Below are 24,630 nucleotides of genomic sequence, written 5' to 3' on the forward strand. Positions count from 1 at the left end.
TCATGGGATCAGTTGTTATCACATGACATCTACCATTTTGAACTCAGTGCTTATAAAAGTCTGCTTCTGGAACAAGACAGGAAGTTTATACTCATTATTATTAATGGAATCATTGTACAGCCATCCTTACAATTGGAAGGGATTTGGAATGAAACCTCAGTTTCAGTGGTATGTGGACCTAGGGTTTTGGTCTTAGCCCATCCATATATATTAGCCTTTCCAGGATTTCCAGTCTTATTGGAACTACTCATATAGTAGTATTATATATACTATTACACACAAAACCCCTACAGTTTCACTTCAGTAGTATGTCCTCCTAAATATTTTGTCTCTGATATATACCCTTTCTTTCAACCACTTGGATCAATCTATTGTAGCTGCAATTGCTGATGAAGGATGCAAAAAAAAAATGGACAATAGCAAAGAAGGGCAAGAGAGGAGGAGACTACAGTGGTTAGACAAGCATTGTGGGTTTGAAGAGTCACTTTTTTAAGACAGTCATGAATTGGACTTAGAAATGGAGGAAACAACTGAACTCGATAAAGGAAGGAGGTAATACTGCTAATAGAGAGAGTAAATAATCTGTATGTGGCATGTGAAATTCAGCAATTTAAAAGAATAGGGATTTGGTTAGACCATAAAAGAAGGAGCTAAGGCTAAGGCTAAGGCAGAGAATGACTAAGGCATGAATAAAGTTTTCAGCTGAGGCAAAATCAGTGAGGAGGTCTCCTGGCCAGGTTCCAGGGGCCTGCTGAAAATCTTCAGGCATAGCCTAGACACTATCTTAGGAAAGGATTTTGTGGGGAAAAAAGAAAAGATTAAGGTGACAATGACTTCAAGATTTCTAGGTGGATTTGAAATGCAACTGTAGGGTTGGGGTTTTTTTGCTGGGTTTTTTTTTTGTTTGTTTGGTTTGGTTTGGTTTGGTTTGGTTTGGTTTGTTTGTTGTTTTTTTTGGGGGGGGGGGAGGACTTCTGCCACTCTTTAGATTGCAACAAAGTAATTTCTGACCACTTATAACCCAGACTAGAAATGAATCCCCATGTCTTGTTTCTAAAAAAAACCATTTAGGTTGATAGTTAAGTCCTGTCCAGGTGACAGCTCAGAATGTGCTGAGAAGCTCCACGGGAATGCAAGTCTGAACAGCCCGCCAGTCTCAGGAATATCACCTCCTTTCCTCAAGTGAGCCAAAGCCCAGCAGTTTCTCAATACCAGCAAGTGTCAGACAAGACTGGTTACTGAACGTACCGTGCTCCTTCACTTCAGCCCCTCTGGGGCAGTCAATTTGTTACATGTAGAGTCTTGTGGTGGAAAGAAGAGAGCAACAGCAGAGCTCCCAGACTGACAAGGTTTGCGGTTTTGTTTAAGATGCTGAATCAGAGTTTCACCTGGAGGGGAGGTAGTAGAGGATGGATCATAGTTGGCAGGTGTCTGCAGAAATACACACACTCCTATATCCATGGGGCTGGCAGGCAGCACCACTTGGCTGGTTTGGTTGCTTCTGCTGCTATAAGGGTGGTTAACATCATTTTCAGACACAGACATGCTGGTTCTTGCCGCGTGGCCTAAAAGAGAAGACTCCTTTGAAAAACACGGTGGCAGTTTGAAAGAATAATGAAATTCAGTATCCACCCAGGCTGCTAAAAGAGACTGCATTGCTAACAGCTTTGTAATTCTGTCCTGCAAAACTCTTTTCTTCACTCCTGAGAGCTTTTTAGCATTGATCACCTTAAGAGGAGCTTTTACAACAAGGACTTGATCACCTATTGATAGTCCCAATTAGTTTATATGCTTCCTCCTGTTTTCTTTACATGCCTGGAATGAAATGTTTCAACATTGTACATAAATTAAATTGCACTGAAGGAAAAACAAGAGCTTTAAAAAAAGGGTTACCCAAGTTATATGGTTTAGTGTCACATCACAGAGTTTGATGGGACTTTCTGGTGCAGAAGCATTTTAGATAAGCAAACAAATAAAAACTAAGAAAAACTGAGACAAGCTTTTCACAGTGCACATACTTCGACAGACTCAGCCAGCAGGAGGTCTGATTCACCTGCAGAGGTGCTGTTTGCAAGCTGTGAAAGCCACAGTTTGGGTTTTGGTTTCATAAACACTTTCCAAGCAGAGGTTGATAGTGCTGATATGAATTAACTGATAGTGTGATATAAAGTAAATATACATATAAGGCAACATGTGTCCACAACTATACTTTATCAGGTGGTCCCTAAAAACCTTTCTGCACTTGAAATCACTTGCATTTTCACTGCGGATGAGCAATTCTACCATTCACTACAGCACAGCTGCTACATGTTTTGCTGATGTCCACGCAGAGAAAGCATGTTAGTAGGTAGGCACCAAACTCACAGCATTTCATGAACAAGCTAGTGTCACATTCATGGAAAAAATATTTAACACATTGTCCAAAACAGAGGCCAGATTCTCTGTCTGTGAAAACTGACATACACACAGCTCTGTGGAAGTCAATACCATCCTCCTTTGATAGCAGCAGAGCCGTAATAACTGTCTTTACCAGTGGTCCTCAGCTGGGAGTTTCACCCTCGGGTGCACTGGGACATGCTGACACTGCAGCAGCCGCCTGGTGAGACTGGCATGTGTGCTCCTGTTCCATCAGCCCTGTAATGATCCTAAAGCAGGCAAGAGCTGTGTTACTGTAGCCCTTCTGGTCAGCCCTTGCTGCACTTCTGGAAACAGAGGTGCATGGGACAGCTCAATCTGCCCACCTCTGTTCTGAGAAGCGCGGCAGGGCAGGGCCTGGACTGGGAAAGGTGAACACTGTGAGGTTGCTCCTGTCTGCTTTAGGCTGATCACAACATGAGTATGTGCTACAGTCCTTCCTGGGCTGGCTGTGCAACAGGTTCGGGGTAATTTTATCTGGAAGCATCAATAACTGGTTGAGAATCACTGAGGCAAGTTGAAGTAGCATCAACCACGGTTCTCAACTGATGTGCTGCTATATTCAAAATAGTGTTGGGGGAGCGCCCCAACTCTGGAAAGGTTGAGACCCACTAGTCTGTGCCCTAAGATTTATAGATCTGTACTAAATTGCATTTCCTTGTGAGGTCACTAGATGGTATGCAACTGTGATTTACTGAGGAAGTTAAGCAGGTACAGCTTTTGCTAAAAGGAAGTGGACAAGATGCATATTAACTCTGCTCTAGTATTAGCATTGCCTACAGGTCAGAATTAAGGCGCATGAAGAGAGCTTACACAGCCCCTAGCCACCATATTGTGTCACGTTTAAGCCAATGCTTTTCTGCCATCATTTGTACATGCAGTAAACTTGACAAGGAAAATAAACAGAGTTAATTCATTGCCATCTGCTTCTATTCTGCTGAATGATGCAATCAAGAATTGACTTGTTATAAATCATGCCATAACACAAACTGGTGATTTTGAGGTCATGAACATTTAGACATTTAGAGTGCTTGTGACATCAGAATTGGTAGCTGGTATGGGAGAGACCCTTCTCTGACTCTGAGATACTGGTTGAAAATTATCCCTCAAAGTATTTTTTTTTTCACTTGCAATGATTTTTTTTTAATCTGGGAATTGCCTGACTTTGATACTTTGCTTGGGTTGTTTATTTTTTTTGGTTTGCAGGGGGCAGGGAGGGCTGGCCTTTTCTTTTAAATGACATTTTTGGTGTGAGTTTGAATTTTGTTTTCAGCTTCTACTTGCTAAAAACTGGAGCAAACTGGGTTTTATGATTTTGTTTATGGAACTGCCTCCAAATGTAAAAGAAAAATGTTGATGAAAATCAATATTTGTATGCGTTTAAATCTGTATGGAAAGCAAAAAATTCCTCAGCCAGCTCTAGTTAAATATCCTGTCCAGAGCTGAAATGAATCAGCCACAGAGCAAGCAATAGAGAATCTAGATTTTTCTATCTCCACTCTTATGCTTTGGTGACCAGACTTTGTATCTTCCAGTTAGAAATGACATGAAAATTAAAACAGAGAAGACCTACAAGAGGATAAGCTATTCTGGTTAAATTTGAAACCTTTCTGAGCTAGCCTGAGAGCAGGCGCATGCAGCACTGCAGAATTTGTCAAATAAGATATTAGCAAAGATCTCCCCAAGCACATCAAAGAAAAAATAAGGACAACTGTGCCATAGAGAGGCATATACTTTAGGCAACACAGTGATGCAACAGCAGAGATTAGCTCACTCCCCTTCCACAAAACTCATCCAAAAAACTAATAATGACGATTAGACAACTCCACACCATTTTTACATCACAGACCAAGAGCAAGGATGGTGTTTGTGGTGAGCAGCTGACTCCTAGGTCCTATTTTTACTTACGTCATTACCTTATTGTTTGGAGCTTGTTTCTCCTCTGCTTGGTGCCTCAGTATACTCAGCTGTGAAATTTAGATAGTATATGCTTACTTTGCAGGGTGCTAGACCGTAAGTAATTAATCTGCATAGACTAAGATTCAAAGAGTTATATAGTGAAGCATTGTTAAAAGTGTTATTTTTATGCACCTCCCTTCTCTCTCTAGATGTTGAAAGTGGGGTGAAAAGCAAATGAGTAAAAAGCAAGAGAGCTGGCATCCACCCACACACAACCCCAGGTTCACACAAGCAGAAGCTTAGAAGGGAGGAAGAGGGCCAACTTCAATCGTTTATATTTTTAAATGGGCATCATAGATACTATTGTGATGGGATTCTGTAATTAAGTAAAAAGACATCTCTATTTGCTTTTTTGATCGAGCAGTTAATACATTTAGCATCTTTAAATGCTTTGGGTCATTTTCTTTACTGATGTAAATCAGCATAGCATCACTGAGTTCCATCAAGCAAGGAAAATGGACACTACCTGGAGGTGTGGGCATTTTACTATTGTCTGTTGACAGCCTCCAGTTCAAAATTGCGCTCTCAGTTTCTCCATCTGGTACATAGAAATCAAGCTGGTTTTATTTCACTCTATCCATAATCCCTAACAAGAGAGACTATTATATTAACAAATAATTTTACTGCTTGTGTCTGAGATACCATAGTATATTCAGCATTTATCCTGGACCCAGGGGAAAATTGTGCATGTGCCAGTAAATATGACTCAGAAGTCATGAGGAAGCAAACCATGAGGTAACAATGGACCATTTTTACACTTACTCTAATCCCTAGTTTGGGAATGAAACACCTTTCCTGTAAAGTCATTGGATTCAGATGAATTGACCAAACCGACCACTACTGTATTACAGAAGCCCTACAGCAATATTTATGATGATTAGCTTGACAGGCTGAGTAATTGCCTTGTGGCTAAAATGCTAACAGCAATGGACCTGGATTTTCAGCAGAAATATTTCACTAGAACTTCCTAAAAATATTGGTGGGAAATGACCCCTAAATTTCATTCTCGGAACTGGAAAGCTGTGTGTGGCTGAGTTCCTGAAATGCACAGCAGATTAAGCTACTATATAAAATGAAGAAAACATTTTGTTTGTACCAAGGGCCATGATCCTGCAGACCCTTATGCACATATTCATCTTTATTTATGTAAGTAGTCTCAGTTAAATTAATAGGACAACTCATCTGCAGAAAATTAAGCATGTGTGTAAGCGGCCAGACCAAGGCCTAAGGATATAGGTATCAATGGAACTTATTCATGATGTAGAGGTCTGCGCAGCCTGAGGAACAGGATCAGCATTTGGCCGTAAACATTTATATACATTTTTAATATTTATTAATAATTGAAGCACAGTAATGAATATTTGACTGTGTTGCTTGAGACTTCTAGCATTTTTTCAATTATCTTATACTCACTTTCTACTAATTGTTTTTTTGGTCAGTCACCAGGCCTTCCAACACTAAGGTGGCTCATTTCCAGCCGTGCCACCAGGCATTAAAAGTATTTCCTTTCTGATGTGAGACAAGTCTGTTATCAAAATGGCTCATTGCTGCATTTTTAACATTGAAGGTACTGGAAAAAATGCTTTGCAATGTGCATTTTTCCCCATGTCATGAAAACCGAGCATTGTGCTACAGAGTAATTCCTGCTTAAGGGTAACTAGTGTATCTTCGTTGCATGTGAATACAGGGTGAGATTCAATTTTAAAAATCCTCTGAACTTCTACACTGAAAATGTTTCAAACTTTCATGGTTTGGAGAGCCCAGGTCAAATTTTGTTTTGGACTGTTAAAGGTCAGATTTCCAGGTAAAGTATGCACACCAAAATGGGCACAGTTCTAATTAGCATGATTAGATACCTTGATTGTATGTGCAACAGTAGTAACTGCATGTGCAGTAGTCAGACAGGTAACTAACTGACCATTTCTATACTTAGTTGCTTTAACTGCACATCCTGCACATTTTGCATGAAGTGGCATGCATGTACGTCCCATGAAAATCTAGTCATGCTAAATATCCCAACTGTCTTGACACATAAATATGATTCTTATTCAGATATATTTTCAGTGCAATGCACATTAATTTCCCACAAACTCTGGTTAACAGAAAACGCAGAGCTAAAGCCCATCCTATCATATCACACTGGAAATGTGCCTCTGAGGAGTGCTTCTTTTTCATAACAGGATTCCCTTTAGTAATGGTTCATTGAACACTGTCTGTTGTGCTTTACCATAGCCAGCCACTTCTTTCAGCTTCTGCAGTGGCTTAGTTAATAATTACAGCTTGAGTAACAAACTATTGTGTGTTACTATCTATTGTGATGCACATTGGCTTTGTTCATTCCCATACTCCACCAGAGCCATTGTGCAGCTTGCTTTAATAAAAGAAGAACAAATTTCAAGGAGTGATGAGTAAATGGAAAAGTCCCTAGGTTGTCCTAACCTTTACTCCCATTTTTCATTATTTGTTGATAGCACTTATAGGCTTCCAACCAGACCGTGGTCCAATGTGCTATCATTTGTATATATGTGTATTTACAGATATTTTCTTCCTCCCCCACAAGAAGCATGGGTCAGTTCCTCAGTGGTACTGAGGTGCTTAACTCCCACTGTAATCATGGTACCTCAGTATCATTAGGGAACTTAGCCTTACAGTCAAAATGGAAAAGGTGGTCAAAAAATGAACGCTAGGGAGGCAAATGAGGTGATTTCTTAAATGTAAGGAATAAATCCCAGGAATCATGACATCCAGCCCATTGCCACAGCCAGAAAACCACGCTGTTCTCCCATGCAACTTCTACGTATCTAGCATGAAATAAACACTACAGAAAAAGAAATATTCCTCTAAGTTACACAGAACTCCTTAGCATTTAAGAAAAAATACAGCTTTTTGCATTCCCTCTCATGCCGGAAACAAACATTTTGGGGAAAAAAATCATACATGGGAAGATGGATAATACAAGGAATAATAGTTTCACAAGGTTTCTATGTTCTGAAAATGATTTACTTCATTTTTATTTCTCAGGGGTGTTTCTCTTTCCATCCTTCCCTTCTCATTATCTCTAGGAGCATTTGTAAATGCAAATTTAAACCCATCACACACTTTCAAATATACAGTACCATAGTTGAAAAAATAAAAAAGTGTCCTGTCCCATCCTTCCCTTCCCATCCCTAATCCCTGGCTCAACTTTCCAAGGCAGAGTTTTCAGGAAATGCCTGAGTAAATAGATAGGCCTTGTGCTGTCCTTTGAAGGTCAATACAGTTTGGGTTTGCCAAACTAAAAGGGAAAACAAGTGGCATTAGATGACCATTCCTGATTGGGAAATTCCTGCATCCACATACATGTTTTCCTATTCCCTTAATACACACATACTTACAAAGTACAGCTCTATTAGATGCAGCATAGCAACTGATCTTAAAAAGAATGCAAAAAAGGGAAATTAGAGCACTGATCTTTGAAACCAATAATATCCACACCAAGTTGACCTTAATTTTGGTAGATCTCTGTTAAGACATTGAATTGGAAATGGAAGCAAATTGGTTTCCAGTTCAGGCTACAAAGCCACACTGGTTTTAACGCATGCTCCTGTTTCCTTTATGTTGGGTATTGTCAACAGGCAAAGGGCCAGGTTCTGTTTCCTAATGCTTCCTTTTGTAAATTGAAATATCCTCCCTGAAACCTGGCAAAACTGTACTACATCCTCTGGGGATCCCTGACAAGCAGTACTTCCTAATTGACAAACACTGGATCTAGGAGTTTAAATCAGAGAAAGTTTTACTGGGGGGTGGGGGATAACTTGAGAAATCCAGAAATTAATAGATCAACAATATCTAGTTTATAGGACTCTCTGTCTTCCTCTCAATGTCTTGACAACAGTTGTAGCCTCTGGCCTGCTTTCACACTTGCAAATGGCTAATAAGGCAATGCTCTCTAGCATTAATCACTCCTCACTGCACCCTACTCCAGAGTTTTCCAGGGTTGACAGACTCCAGAACTTAGCCAGAGTTGTCTCCAATCCCTCAGCTTACTGCTAACTGAGCTACTCAGGGCCTCCAGCACCCTGAGTTGGGAGAGAGCAAAACCAAAATGCCTCAGCTAGGTGGTTGTTTTCTTTCACCTCAACACAAGCTGCTTCTGCCCAGTCAGCTGCCTCAGTTGTGTGTTGAGCCTTCAGGATCACTAACATTGTCCGTGCGATCAAAGAAGCAAGCATAATTAAAGGTGCAAGCTGCTATGTCTGTTTTCCTTCAGCTTTGTCCAGGCTCCTGTAGCAATCACGCAAGACAAAAGTGCTCCTAGTCAGAGTGATACCTAAGCTCAGGTAAAATTGATGCAGTTCTCACATCCTTTCATAAGGACAATAATGTTTCATTACCTCCAAAATGTTGTCCAAAGGCCTCAAATTATCAAAAAAAGAGAATTGCAAAGGAGGCCTATTTTCCCATGCCCACCAAAAAATGCTTATAAACACCTCCTTCCCCGAAAGAGCCCTTCACCAAATGGATTTCATCACCAGTTACCAACACCAACCCTTTACTGTCTAGGTCAGTAGCCCGTAAACTTTGCCAGCCCATGGACAATATTGAACAAGTAACATGCTGAGGATCATGTTGTATCTTGTTTTCCCATCATCCTGTTTTATCTCCTTAATTCCCTGTAGCCATGAGCAATATCAGAAAGTTTCGCAAGCAACATGTTTCTTGTGAGCCATGGGTTGGAGACTACTGCTTTAGGACCTCATACCACAGTTCTTAATATGTCACATATGCAGACAGGACATGAGTGCGCTGTTAAGTTCTTTAGTAGCTAAACTTTCTGATAGACCCGCAAGGGTCAATGACATCCATTGATGTCCAATATCTTTTTTCTTCTGGGCAAATAATTTTCTAAGCCCTAGCATTTCCTTTCTTTTCAGTGTCCTAGGTAAACTAAAGCCATACTACATCTCTGAAGGGAATCCCATGAGATCCCCTGCTCCAGATTTAAAACTCACGCATGTTATTTACTGATTACAGAACTCTGCTTTCTCTGCCTTCCCAGAGCTCCTGAATTAGTGAATTGTCAAGAACACCTCTAAATACAAACCATGGCCACAATGAGAGGTGGGGAGGCTAAGAAATCACACAGTGAGTCCCTCAGAACTGGTGATCACCATTGACTAGAAACAGATAAGTAGAAAAACTTTTTTGCTTTGAAAATAGATTCATCTGAAATAAAAATCCCTACTCTGTCTCTTCCTCTTTTAAGCCCTCTCACTCTCACTTCTTTTACTGTAACATCACTCCATTTGCTTCAATACAAACATGCCTACTTATACCAACTGAGGATCTGACTCCTGGTTTCCAATCAAACCCAGAAACATTAAAATACCTTGAAAAAGATGTCCTTTCAGGATTTTGAGCTGAATCTAGAAGTGGAAGTACAGGAAATCTTCTAGGAAAGACTGTTTCTATGAGAATTCCAGCCTATTTTCCCTGTCTGTGGCCACGTCTACATGTGCAATTAATGCGCCTGAATTTTCTGCGCAGAAAATTCAAGCTCATTAAAGTGCTCCCCAACTGATGTCTACACACATGCCCCCATTGGGAGCAAACAAAGCCCAACAGGAGCAGCCCAGTCCAGGGCTATTCCTGCCCTCCCCCTCCTCCCCACCTCCCCCCACCCTCCCAGCAGCCAGGGGGAGCTTCAAGCTCTCCCAGGTGCCAGCCCTGGGCTGGCAAGGGGAACAGGGGCTTAAGCCTAAACTCTGGAGTGGGCAGGAGGAACTGTCTTGGCCCAAGGCAGGGAGAGAGCTGGTTGGCCCAAGGGTGGTGGGGGAATTGTCCTGGCTGGGTAGGCAGCTACCTCCTAGTCCTGTGAAGATTGGGACCTGTCTCGATCCCCACAGGGCAGGGAGAGCTATCCTGACACCTCTTCCAGCCACATGGAGATCTGGATGGGATAGTGGGCAGTGTCCCACTAAGCTGAGACAGCTTTCTCCTGAGGCAGCCTGCTGCCTAGGCTGACTGCAGTTTGCTCCCAGTCAGTGTCTACACACGCTGTATGATGCATTAGTTAACATGCTGTTTTTCTTGTACCTGTATCTACAAGTACTAGAAAATGGCACATTAGACTAATATACTGTGTAGTAATTCCTGCACATTGTGTAGATGGTGATGCTTTAGTGCACATTAGATTAGTCTAATGCACAGTAAAGCATCTTGTGTAGATGCACGCTATGTTACCTATGTCATTTGACCCCTGATTCCAAAGCTACAGAAATCATACCATTGTTCCTTCCATCTCTTTAAGAATTACTGGGAATATTTTTTTTCTTTACTAGAAATTGACATTTTAACACCAGAAACTTAGCTCTATGTTAGGGAATATTGAAGCAATGGTTTATATGGACATTACAATCACCAACTGCTATAAATAAATGTAGTTTCAGGATGCCTGTTGGAGCTATGCAATTACCACCTGTACATATGACTCAGTGAAGTTTCAGCTCTTAGTATTTACACTTTAGAATTCATCATCCTCATCAGATAATATTATTTTATATTTGGAGAGGTAAGAATCTGAAGATAACCCGATTTGCTGTAGGGAAATAATCTGAAATAAACATTGAACAACAGAAGAGATTTGGATACGATGAATTATTTTATCAGGAAGAGAGGTGACTTCTTCTAGTACTTCAATTTCATTTCAGTTTGCTTTAACAGAGATTTATAATTATTATAAGGAATTATTTTATAATGTAATTCTGTGTTGTCAAAGTAGGTTAACTTTATGACCTGCTTTAAAATATAAATGCTGATTTAATTAAAAGAAAACCAAACAGAGACATTCAGTCTTGTACTAACATGTTGCTGTCAGCACCCTGCTAACTGTCAGAATTAAACTGTGAGTTGCCCTCCCTTAGTTCAATGGGTACCAGAGCCAAAAATGCAGATTATGGTTCTTTTAAAGGTACCATTGGACTACTTTCTAATTTGTATCTCTCATTTGAAGCTTTAGTGATTCTCTAATAATTGCACCTACTGACAAAATCAAATGTAAATGAACAGCGAAGTGGAGCAAGCACTAATGTTTTACACATGGGCAACTGGTGCCTCCTGAGTTGGGGTGGGGCTCTTATCCCCACAGTGGCCAGACAGCGATGGGGAAGGGGGTCTCCCCGCGGTGATCATGCTGACCCGGACGTGACAATAGCGTTTCTCCTGGTGGCCCCATTCCCTGGCTGGTGGTCTCAGGGGGCACCAGCATTCCCGCCTGCTCCTCCTGCTCATCACCTAAGTGGGGACACTGGCTGTGAGGGGGTGCACCAGCGCTCTCATGGGGTGCACATACACCCCTGTGCACCCCTACACATCACCACTGGGTTTTCATGAATATATTTGGATACATTAAAACATCAACTCCTTCATTGTATTACAGCAGTGTATTTTCATTCGCTTCAATAGAGTCACTTTTGGTTTACCCTCACATAATATCATTACATTTAGCCTTCAAACTAACTCCTTTCATGAAGTGAGACAATTCTCCTTCTACATAAAGAATGTCACAGAGCTCATCTCCAGTACGTTCACACTGTTAGCAATTTACTTTATTTGCATTAACTGACATGTGAGATGATATTAATGCTATATCATACTGAAGTTTCATAGGCATTAGCAAAAAGAGCCATTGTGAAATCCAAAGCACTCCCTGGCCTGTATGCACACACACTTGCACACATCCCAAGCCCATTTCTATGCTTGTCCCTCACAAAGTCAAATGCATTCTGCCAACAGATGAAACCAGCTGCTTTACAGAAACTGCTTATGACTTGGGGTGGCTAACCTGTGGCTCTGGAGTCACATGCAGCTCTTCAGAAGTTAATATGCATCTCCTTGAATCTTTGCACGAGCACATGGTGGCCAGCTTTGGAAGCTGGTCACCCCTGGCTTATGTACTAGGTGCCCATGGTGAGCCAAGACTCATGATTTTCTTGGATGGCAAACTCATTGAACCGAGTCCTGTCTTTACATTCCTGTGGTGAAATGGGCACTTGATTCTGATTTTATGTCTGATCTTTAATGCAGGTGCTACTTTACTGATTTACTTCTCATCTACGTTGTATGTAGCGGGACCATCAAGTCCATAAATTCAACATTTTAAAACAGATGCTTATTTCCTTCCTGCACTATAATAAAAAGGCTTTCCCTCTTTTCTTTCTGCCATTTTTTTTAAATGGGTGCTTTAATACATAGTCCAGAGTACAGAAGAAAATATGAAGGATGGTCTAGATATGGCACCTAGTAAGCTATACAGGCCCCTAAGATTCTGTGGCCTCAGTCCTTCCATGTGATATGCTTGGGTAAACTTCTCAGGCCCCACGGGAGTCCCCACTGACTGTATGAGCATCCTAGGGAAGGAGGGGTCCCTGACAGCCAACAGCAATGAAAAATCACAGTCTTCTGTGGTGATGTAAAACCAAACATTTCAGGTTTGACTTTTCTGCATCTAGCTCTTAGATTAAGTTGTCCAAAAACTAGGTAGAGGCAAGTTTTCTGTCACCTAGATAGGAACAAATGTTCTGAAGAACACAGTGTCCCCAGTCTTTTATGTAAGTACCCCAACCAGTCTTTCTTCTTTGTAGGCACTGTTACAATAAAGTAATAGCAATTATCAACAGTACATTTGGCTGGTGGAACTTAAAACAAATTAGAAGAGTGAGAAGAGGTAGTGTCAACAGCATTTTAGGAGCCTTTTAAAACACTTCTCAAGCAGGCTTTCTATCAAATTTGTGCATAACACAGCATCAGGATATTAAAGCTCTATCAGCATCCATTTGAGATAGCTTCACACTACAGTTGGAGAGAGAAAGATCTGTCTGTGTGTACATATTCTTATAACACACACATCAAATCTGACACAGGAATGTGCCTGGAGTTCCTTTCTCTCATTAGTTTATTAAAACATTTTTTTTTTTGTTTAAAAAGGCCCACAGTGTTAACAAGAAGATCATTGTTCAGCAATAAGTTTTACTCTGGAAGACAGAACAAGCATCCAAACCACAAAGTATTAACCTAATAAAGTACTGAGTTTCATAATACAGCCTATTATCAGTGTATTATAATAGGGCTAGGGTTTTATAGTTCTACCTGAGACATAATGCTTGCTAAGCAAGCCCTAGGATATAAATCAGCATTTTTTTTGCCACAATTTGCCTGTAAAGTCATGTAGTCTATATAAAAGCCCCAATCGTCCATCTGTGGAAATGGAGTTTTGTATCAGTAGAGGATATAGAATTGAAATATAGAATCATAGAATATTAGGGCTGGAAGGGACCTCAGGAGGCCATCTAGTTCAACCCCCTGCTCAAAGCAGGATCGTTCTCAACTAGATCGTACCAGCCAAGGCTTTGTCCAGGCAGACCCTAAAAACTTCCAAGGATAGAGGTTGTACAACCTCTCTAGGTAACCTATGCCACTTGTTTTACTACCCTCCTAGTGAGAGAGATTTCCTAATACCTAACCTCAACTTCCCTTGCTGCAACTTGAGGCCACTGCTCCTTGCTCTGTCATCTGCCACCACTGGGAACAGTCTAGCTCCATCCTCTTTGGAGCAATCCTTCAGGTAATTGAAGGCCACTATTAAATCTCCTCTCAGTCTTCTCTTCTCCAAACTAAATAAGCCCAGTGCCCTCAGCCTCTCCTCATAAGTCTTGTGCCTGAGCCTCTGAACCATTTTCATTGCCCTCTACTGTATTCCCTCCAATTTGTCCACATCCTTTCTGTAATGGGGGCCCCAAAACTGGAAACAATACTCCACATGTGGCCTCAGCAGTGCCAAATAGACAGAATAATCACTTCCCTTGATCTGCTGACAATGCTACTACTAATGCAGCCCAGTTAGCCTTTTTCACAGCACAGGTACACTGTTGGCTTATCTGCAGCTTATCCACTGTTTCTCCCAGGTCCTTTTCTGCAGAGCTGCTGTTTAGCCAATTGGTCCCCAGCCTTGTACCTATGGATAGCAGTATTCCATTCTAAATGCAGGGCTTTGCACTTCTCTTTATTTAGTCCAATCTTCCAATTTGTCTAGGTCTCTGAACCCTAGCCCTACCCACCAGCATATCTACTACTCCCCCCCAGCTTGGTGTCATCTGCAAACTTGCTGAGGGTGCACTCTATCTCATCTTCCAGATCATTGATGATGATATTGAACAAAACTGGCCCTAGGACTGACCTCTGGGCTCAATATGGCTCAATCCATCCAACTATAATACATACTTGATGAAGGTATAGACATTCCCTGCTTGTGTTCACCCAAAATAAAAGAAACAAACAGTACCTGTAGTTGATCAGCTTTGGCCTTACCTCGTTCCTGGGAAAGTGCTTCAGAAAGTGCTGGTATCAAAGAACCAGGAGCACAAGAGCTTCCTCATCCCATCCCTCCCCCTTCCCCCCCCACACACTTTTCTCCTTGGTAGAAATGTAGGCAAGATGAGGAATAATTTCATTAGGTGTATGCTGAAAAGGGGAATATCTACATTCTGCATTGCAATTTAAATATTAGTTTCTATTAGTCATGATGTACTGTTACCTACAGAGGAGTCAATTTCTGATAGATATAAGAATTAATCATGGCTTAATTTTCAGTAGTTTGGAATAACTTTCCAATCCAAGCCTTACACTCATCCAACAGGATATTTGCTTGGAAATAAGGGAGAAGAAAAATGGTAAAATATTTAGGAATATTTCTTTAAACAATTTTTGTTAAAATTTCACTCTTTAAAAACTATGGACAGCCAAACTAAAAATCCAGTCATAAGTAGTATCACAACAACTATTCATTCATGTTTTGAAAGAGGTAAAGAAAGAAAAGGAACGTACATTTTCTGTTCCAATTCAAATGAACCAAAATAGCTCCCTATTATCCCCTTAGATTAATCCACCCTCAGGTATCATATAAATTCACCAACAGAGCTCAATGTCTTGGTCTATAATGAAAAACAATGGAAAACAACTGCTAATACAAGTAGACTTTGGTACTGCGTGAACGACTTCTCCTGCATTAGCAAAGCAGACTGCTAATATGACATGATGGGACATTACTAATGCAACAGAGTGTAGCTAATGCAAACAAAATACATTGAAGTGTCTAGTTGAACTGAATAGAGAATTTGCTTTTCTAGGACCCCAGCCTTGAAAATCAGAGTAAATCCTGCAGCAATAAATCTTACAGATAGTTTAATAAATAAGTCAAGGCCATCAGATGCAAAAGGCACATTGTGGATGCTAAGCAGGGAGCATTCCTAAGGCAAAATGGATTTAGGCACTTACCACCCATTGAGTGCATCTAGTGTGTTTTAATGTGCAGTAGCCTATTCTGCTATGCATTAAAGCACGCGTAAAAACCATGCTGATACACTAATGTACAGTAAAATAGGCTACTGTGCATTAAGCATCGCCTAAAAAGTGTGCACTTGTGCTACTGCGCATTAGCACAGCCTAATACACATTTATTTAGTACTTCGTGTTGGATGTACTAAGTTTAATGCACATTAGGAAAAATACATTAATGCATATGTACATTGACTCTGATAGGGAGATGGGTGTCTGGTTTTCTTTGGCTCTGGAGCAAATCTCCTTCTATACATGTAGAAAGTGATAATAATCTGTATTGATATGATATCTAACTGATATATAGTTTTCAGTTATGGCTATGAACCTGCACCATTCAAGTTAATGGGAGTTCTGCCACTGATTTCAAATGAACAAGGTCATTCTGCTCTAGAAGCACACATGATTTTTAGATTTCTCAGATATTTAATTCTGTTGTATTTGGCTGCAAACTGCTGAATCAGCCCGAATTAGAAAATCCTATCCTTAGTTTCCAACTAAGTGTAATACTGCCCCAGGCTTGTATTTTTTGTACCTTTCACTCAAAAGGTTGTCTATAAAGTTAAATACTCATGCACTCCCCCAACCTCAAGGGGCTGTGTGCTTCACTAAGAGATGCTTTGCATACAGTAGCAACTAGTCACAATCTGTTATTAAAACCATAGCTCCCTACTGTTTACTATTGACTACCATGAGGCTGGAGTCTACTCAAGAACTGCAGAGGAAGCAGAATGCCAGATTATTCCCAAGATTGCCTTTTAATGAAGGCATATGGCATTCAGGATATGGTTATTCATTTAGTACACATTTACTATGTAGCACATTGTGTGTCTGCTTGCAAAATGTTGGCTTCAGTCTGTCTTTTTGGGCCCATAAATATGCCCCTCAAGTAAAAGCGCATAGATGCACAGATCCTTATGCACAGATCCTTATGCATTTCCTTCATAAGACAAGACAAGCAAACAATTTCCTTAATGATGATGAGGACTATTGTTGAATCAGAAAGTGAGGCAGTGCCATAAATATTCGTAATGTTGTATTAGGCCACTTGATTTGTAATTGTCAAGTAAAGAATTAAATACCAGATATGTGCATTTAATACATCAAGTGATCGTGCACTTTGCCCAGAAGGAAAGGACATGAACTGAAGTATTCAGTATTCACTGTTAAACTTGACTTAAACCTTTGCAGAGGAGATGTATGGGATAAGTAAAAGTAACTTAAGGAACCATTCAGGCCATGCAAAAAGACAACAAGAAAAGGGAGCAGAGTCAGTAGGCTCACTACTTGTTTTGGTAGTATATAAAATGGCAATTTGTGTTCACAGAGATGATTATGGGTCATTTATCTGCCCACCCACAAAAATGGACATGCAGACCAAGTACTTACTAAGGGCTTGACTGCATGGGATATCTTTTCATTATTGTTTTCAATAATATATAACTGGTAGAGTTCTATTCATACGTTTAAACTGCCTAATTATACCAATATAACTTCCACAGTAAGTGCTTTTTGGCTTAAATTAAACTTTGCAAAGCAACATAAGTTAAACAAGAGTTTTTTTCTACCAAAATAAGAGTGTCTACAGGAGTTATACTAGTACAATTATAGTGATTTAAGCTCCTACCTTGCCTTATACTGGCATCATTTTCCTCTGTAGAAAACATCTCAGCAACCCCCACTGAAAACAAAGAGGCTGGTTATAGAGGGTGAAATTAGGAGGAAGTGTATTTATATGTTTATAGGTTTGCATGGAGAGCGGATGAACCAAATGAACAGCGGAATGGAGAGTCCTGGACTAAAAAGGGATAAAACAAAATTGCTTTACTCCAAATGTTCCTAAATTTGTCTAATTTTGAAAGAAGTTGAAAAAAACCCATATCTATCTATCTTGCAAATCCAATTTTCCAACAGTCACCTGAGCTATGTACCTCTGTTGGTCATTAAGGCATCAAAATTAGATGCCAAAAATTCTTTTGAATACCCAAAGGCAGATTTTGGTTTTGTAAATTTCTTGTTTAAAAATGGACATCTGAAAGTAGGAATAAAATCAAGAGCAGAACAGAAATTATGATATTTTTGCCCCATGTTCATAACTAAAATGTAAGTTTTTGCAAAGATAAGCCCAGTATTTTTTTCAGAATTCTGGGATTTCATCTTCGCTATAAGAACCACAATTCCCCTTCATCATCCTAGTTAGACATCTGGCATTGCAGACAGGATGCTCTGGCTCACAGCATCTGGTCTGAGAAATGCTTTTCTCCCCTTAGAATCCCAGGTACTTCAGCAAAAATCCTCAAGAAACCATTTATCAGAAGACTTTTGAGTCTGTTCAGTGAAATTTGCAATGAAACCCTCTCTCTTTCCCTATTCACAAAACTGCCCCAGCCTCACTCCAACAAAGCAGTTGTTAACAAATCAGTTAATTATCACAGCATTGCTGATGGCTGCTATTCAAAAGCAGAGATAGTCAAAGCAATACAAGCAATACACATTCAGTTGGAAATGACCTGAATCCCTGACCAAAATTCTAATCAAATAGGTCTAGAAATTTAAAAAATTGATTAACCATTTGTTCTAATTGTTATTTATGTATATGTAGCTCAAAACACATCTAGGTTAGTGAATGTGCCGCAATGACAGGATGAGAAGAAAGCTGGCTTTTATATAGAAAACCCTGAACGAAGACTCAGAAACTGTGGTTCAGTATCCAGCTCTGTCTCAGAACCTGTGTTTCATCTTGGGCTAGTAGCTTCACATTTCTCAGTTTGTGGTACGTAAAATGGGAAGACTTTGGCCTGTCTTATCTGCTTAAGTGATAAGCCGCTTTGGGTACAATATTTTAAGGGCCTTGTTACACATTGGTTTTAGGCAGCTCCTAGAGCTCTTAACCCCTGGATTGTCTATCCACTAACACCTGAAACTAGTTTTAAGCACACTTTAGGCAGTTTAAAGTTATGCCACTGCAGGGCAGGTTTATCTTTGATCCCTGTTACCCAGCTCATGTTCCAATAATGTGTGGCCAAGCCTCACAGATGAGCCAACCAAATTGCATTCCTCCAACATCCCAGAAAAGAGTATCTCCTCCCTCACCCTCTTGTTCTATGTGGACAAATTTTCCACCCCCTGAACTTTACTGCCCAGGGTGTGGTTCTGGCATCAAGCCAACTCCCTTTCCCATCCCTGAAGGTGTGACCTTCCTATCCTCAGGGGTGCAACCCTTTGCACACAACCTGTAGAGCATATGCCTGCTAGCCAGGTCACAGGGCACAAACAGGTCCAGGAGTGGGATCTGGGAGAATGAGGGAGTAACAAGTTAGGGGGCTGGATCTGGTCCCTATAAACCGGAGCTTCTTTCCTGTGGCAGAGGCAGTAGCTCCCCCAAAACCACGTTTCCTCACCACTCCCACTTCCCAGCTAGCCCGGGAAGCATGACCAGCACCTCCCCCCTGCCCCCAATCCCAATTTATTAAAACACAAAACTGTCTCTAATTCACTTCCTCTTTATCTCTTTAAAAACTCATTTTTTGTTGTTACTTCTTTTTACTTTAACCTTCAGTGGCTTACTTCCTTCATTTCACCACCTTTCCCCTACCCACATTTCCTTTCTATCTCCCATTTCACTATCCACCCCCATACCATTAACTCTCCACCTCCCAGCTTCATGTTCCTCCCTCCCCACCCCCCAATCTGTTTCTCACACTGCTCCTCTCCCCCTCTCTCCAGAGCAGGCATGGAAACCTGTCCTGGCTCTCCAGCCCTGTTCTGGCAGCTCACAACTGTAGCTCCTAGTCAGGCCCCTGCTCGCCAGCACTCTAGTGGCAAGTCACAACAGTGTAAGTGGGGGAGAGTCAGAGAAGGGTTTTAGCCTTAAGGTGTGACTGCTCCAAACTAGAGCTATCACTAGCAGTGATCAACTTTTGAAAAGTTCAAAGTGTAACGTGATTCTTATATATTATTATATAGGATCTGGCACAATGTAGCTTCAACCTCAGATGCGGCTTCTAAGCATTACCTTAATATAACAATATTGAAAACAGTATTAATAATGGCTGAAAGTAAAGAGATACATGATGAAAAACTCTTCTTGCAGCTCTTCAGTCCCCTGATGGAAACAGGCAATTTCAGAAATCTTGTGAAACTGATGGTTCTTCTGAGATTCCCGGTTAAGGTTTTTAGACCTCTGGCACTTCCACAGTTTGGCAAAGATTGGAGTCGTATCAAAATGTTTGGGTGCAAATCAGAAACCTCCAAACTTCTGAGGTTTGTTTATTATTCCCATAAGCTAACATCTGTGGCTTTTGACAATAACATTTCCACTGATTTTAGCAATTTGAGCCCAAGCCCCAGCTGCTGAGTTGGAAAAACACTTGAGCCACAGACCACTTGCTATCATGGAGCAGCATCTTTTTTTCTTGTAACCATCATTTCACCAACATGGATAACCAAATGTCCTCTGGTGCATGAGTAAAATTAGTATCATTCACATCAATTTATATAAGTAACCTAGTATTTTTGTGACTAAACATGCAACTTATCTATATAGATCACAGTATACCTAATGATCAGGTGCGTGGAGTAGTTGCTATACTAGGAGAGACTAAAAAGGCTAGGACTCTTCAACACCTTCCAAAAATACACGCAAGAAAACTGCAAAAGAACAAGTCAGGTATTTAAATGGTACACTGATATCTACAGAGCAAGAATGGCATTGCAATGAGCGCTCTCTGTTTGGAATAATAGTATATGGATGATGTCCTGGGCTCTTTGTTTGTACGCACCCACTCTCCCTGGATAGAGTCAGAACGGTTCAGATGTATGGCACACACATTATGTTGCGAACATAAGGCATTATTCTTCAGCTGAAATACAGGGACCTATGGCAGAGGGTTCAGATTTCCATCCCAGCGACTACTGGGAAATACCAAATGGCTCTGTTGTGTCTCATAAACTCAGCTATAAATTGCTAGGACCCCTGGATTTGCTACAGTATTCAAAATGAGTCTAGAGATCAATGAGAAAAATAATATTTGACTTAATCAAGAAATCTGATGCAACTTCCTGAGCAGGAGAGTGCCATTTCAGACTGCTTACCCAGAAATAACACTCAACACTAGAGATTGGGAGAAGGGTATTATGTTACATGCATCACATCATCAGGACAAATTCTATGCTGGGATGAGAAGTGGCATGTGAAATTTTAGTGAGGGTAGGATTCTCTTTGGGGAGGATAGATGGGGAAGGTGTTTTCTAAACCAGGCTTATAATGGAAGATAAATTCAACTTCAATTCTCAAGTGACTTATGCCACTCTATAACAATAATTTACATCGCAAAGCATTAGTGGATTAAACCCCATAGCAGCAAAGCGATGGAGGGAAGTATTATCCACATTTAAAAGTGGATAAACTGAAACAAATAGAGGCTGGATAACATAATCACTTGCGTTAAGGGTGGGGAGCAGAACTCAGGTGGCCTGACTCTTGGTTCACCACTCTAATCATGGCATATCATGTCTTAATACTTATTGGCTCCTCCATGCTTAAATAAATGGATTATTTTGGTTCTGCCAGTGCATTTGTATTTCTCTCTCTCTCTTTTTAAAAGTATTTTATACTTCAGATTTAATTCATTTCCAGTATTTTTTCCATTTTAGTTCCTAGCAATAACATTATTAAATTTCATGTCTGCTTCCGTTTTTATTTCCATCTTTCACCAAAAAGATAAGTGAAACGAATCCAAATGAGAGAGCTTTTTTCTTCTGAGCTACTCTTAGTATCATCATTTCCTTAATTAAGTAATTGAAGCTCTCCCAACACACACAGCGTTATTCAATATACCAAGGACACACTTGTACACTGACTCTCAAATTTGTTCAAAGCACTTCTTCTGTGAGCGGGACTCAGGGATGACCAACATGGGCGGCAACCCAGGGTGCTGTGGTTAGGTGGGCACCACACACACACACATGCAAGTATGAGCAGCTCATGCTCACAGCAGCACTCTCCCCCAATTCTACCCCTCCCTGGCCAATCCCTGCCCCAAGTAGGAGGAGTGGTGCCTAGCCCCTGCCTCCAGCTGCTGCTCAGGAGGAGCTGGGCCAGGCACCTGAGGGCAGGGTGGCACTGACTCTGGTGACTCTTGTGGTCACCTCTTTTAACACCCTCTTCTACCTGATTCTGTAGTTTCCCTGTGTCCCTTAATATTTTGTTTAATAAAATATGACATTAGAACAATATTAAAGAAACCATAGGGAAATTAATTCACTGTACTATGATGAGTGCAGCCTTTTATCTTATGATTTTTGACTGATGCCAATCAGTGTTGAATCAGTGTGCCTTCTACCCAATTCTAGCTGATGGTTATGTCCACTAGAGCTGTGTGAAATGGCATTGTTCCATTTCAACTTGGGTTCTGAGGTTTCAACACAACAACATTTTGTTTCAAATTTCATTTCAGTTTGAAACAGCTGTTCCATTTTGTTTTGTCAAAACAGTGAGGCTGTTTCAACACTGTTTCAACAGTTCACCAAGTTGCTATAATGGGGAAGCTTGAAACAACTTCTCTTATCTGGCAGGCAGATCAGAGCTCAACCCCAGGAGGGCTGCGGGGGCTGTGTCAGTCCTTCTGGGGCTGAGGGCCCCCAGTCTGCCTGCCAGATGAGGGAGGGAAACTGGTGCTGCCACCCAGAACTGGGGAAGGGAACTGAACCCGATTGCTCAGTTCCCCTCCCCAGCGCTAGATCAGGCTGGGGAAAGGAAGTCAGTCCAGCTGGATTGAGTTCCCATCCCCAGCACTATGACCGAGCTGGGGAAAGGAACTCAGCCCAGCTGGGCTAAGTTCCCAAACCCAGTGCGACCATCACGCTGGGGAAACAAACTCCGATTGTTGCACTAAGGTTGGGAATTCAGCCCAGCTGGGCTGAGTTGCTTTTCCCAGCCTGATTGTAGGGCTGAGGAGGGAAACTGAGCAATCCAGCTCAGTTCCCTTCTCCAGCCTGATTGCAGCGCTGGGGAGGAGAATTGATCTGGGGTTCAGTTTCCTTCCCCTGCACTATGACTGACTTCCTGCATCCCAGCCATGGGAGGTGGAGAGAGCCAGGGCTGCACTCCCTGCCTGGCTGAGCCTGGAGCCACTGGGAGCCCTGGTTCTTCCCTGTCTCCCACCACCTGGTTGTTGGCTGCTTTGAAACTTGAAATGTTTTGAAATTTTCCTAATGTTTCGACTAGCCTCATTTTGTTTCGAGGCTGTTTCGAAGCCCTTCATTTTATTTCATTTAGATTTCACTGTTTTGAACTCGAAATGTGTCAAAACAGTGTCAAAACATAATGCCTGGCAAAATTTCGCACAGCCCTAACGTCCGCTTGTCTCTCAATTTTTTATCTGGGTCTTTTTTCCCCTCTTTGTTAGTGAAGAATTTTACACTTTGTAGTAACATTTTCCTTCTCCAGCCTTTTCTGGTTTAAACTATTGAAGACACTTTTGCCTCCTATGTTGTGAGTATCCCATCTTTGTGACACAATCTTGGTGGAATTTATGGTGAATGCGTAACATTGATAAGAAGGTTACAAAGCTTGGCTTGCGGGGGGTGGTGTTAAAAGATATATAATCAAACAAGGTTCAGGAATTCTTGAATGCCCAAATTCTGGAGTATATAAAGCTAGAGAGCCACTTCTAAAGGTACAACAATCTACAAGTCATCATCACAACCAAAGTGGTTCCACTGGCCATGGAAAAAAAGCTCTGTGTCCTGACTATGGAATATGGAACAAAGTTGGAGAACTGCTGATCTATTTCTTTGCTAGTCATTTCAGGAAATACTAGATCATGTCCTCTTCGCAGTTAAATCTGAACTATAGACAGGAACTAACTATGCCTCCAACACAACAATGTTGTGATACATGCTGCTGTGAGGCCAGGTGAAAATCTGTCTTTTGAAATTGTTTCTCAGTGGAAGATTGGGTTTTCAAATAGAACCTTTCATAAGAAGTGTCCACGTTCCATGGAAAATGTCAACTTTTCTTTGAAAAGCTGAAATGGAAAATTTAAATTTCAGTTTTCGAGCTTAAATAGTTAGAAAAGCATCTCACCAAAAAGCTTAAGATGTGGCCCACCCTTCCTCTTTTCCATGTATGTCTCTCAGGTAAGGCCACTATGTCATTAGTTTATGGGAGAGAATTCTACTCCGAGGACATAGCTACTTATATGAGGTCAAGGAACAAAACTCTCCTTTACTTCAGCAGATGCAGGAGCAATGTTTGACAGCATCTCTCAGTAATGATTTCTATTTCATTTCCATAACACACATACCTTCAAGTTTTCAGACCAAATTTTCAAAGGAATTTCTTTCTAGCCTCTTTATTTGGACCTGCAATTTTGTGCATATGATTTCACAAATGCAAGGTACCTAATTACAATTTGCATGTGCAATTTTTTTTTTCACAGAACAGGAAATGCTTTCCTAGATGCAGGCTTTGAGCTTCATAGCTTCCCTGTTTTTATAGGCTTGGCAGTGCTACGCTGGATAGCACTATGGAAGAAGGAGACTTGGGGTTCATCACTGACCACAAGATGAACATGAGCCTGCAATGGGATGCTGCGGCTAGTAAAGTGACCAAAACGCTGGCTTGCATCCATAGATGCTTCTCAAGCAAATCCCGGGACGTCATTCTCCCCTTGTATTCGGCCTTGGTGAGGCCGCAGCTGAAGTACTGCATCCAGTTTTGGGCTCCACAATTCAAAAAGGATGTGGAGAAGCTTGAGAGAATCCAGAGAAGAGCCACGTGCGTGACCAGAGGTCAGGAAAACAGACCTTACGACAACAGGCTGAGAGCCATGGGGCTCTTTAGCCTGGAAAAGTGCAGGCTCGGGTGAACTGATGGCCACC

Source organism: Crocodylus siamensis, chromosome 10, assembly GCF_052110815.1.
Source record: "Crocodylus siamensis isolate JL-2025a chromosome 10, ASM5211081v1, whole genome shotgun sequence".
Classification (NCBI taxonomy): domain Eukaryota; kingdom Metazoa; phylum Chordata; order Crocodylia; family Crocodylidae; genus Crocodylus; species Crocodylus siamensis.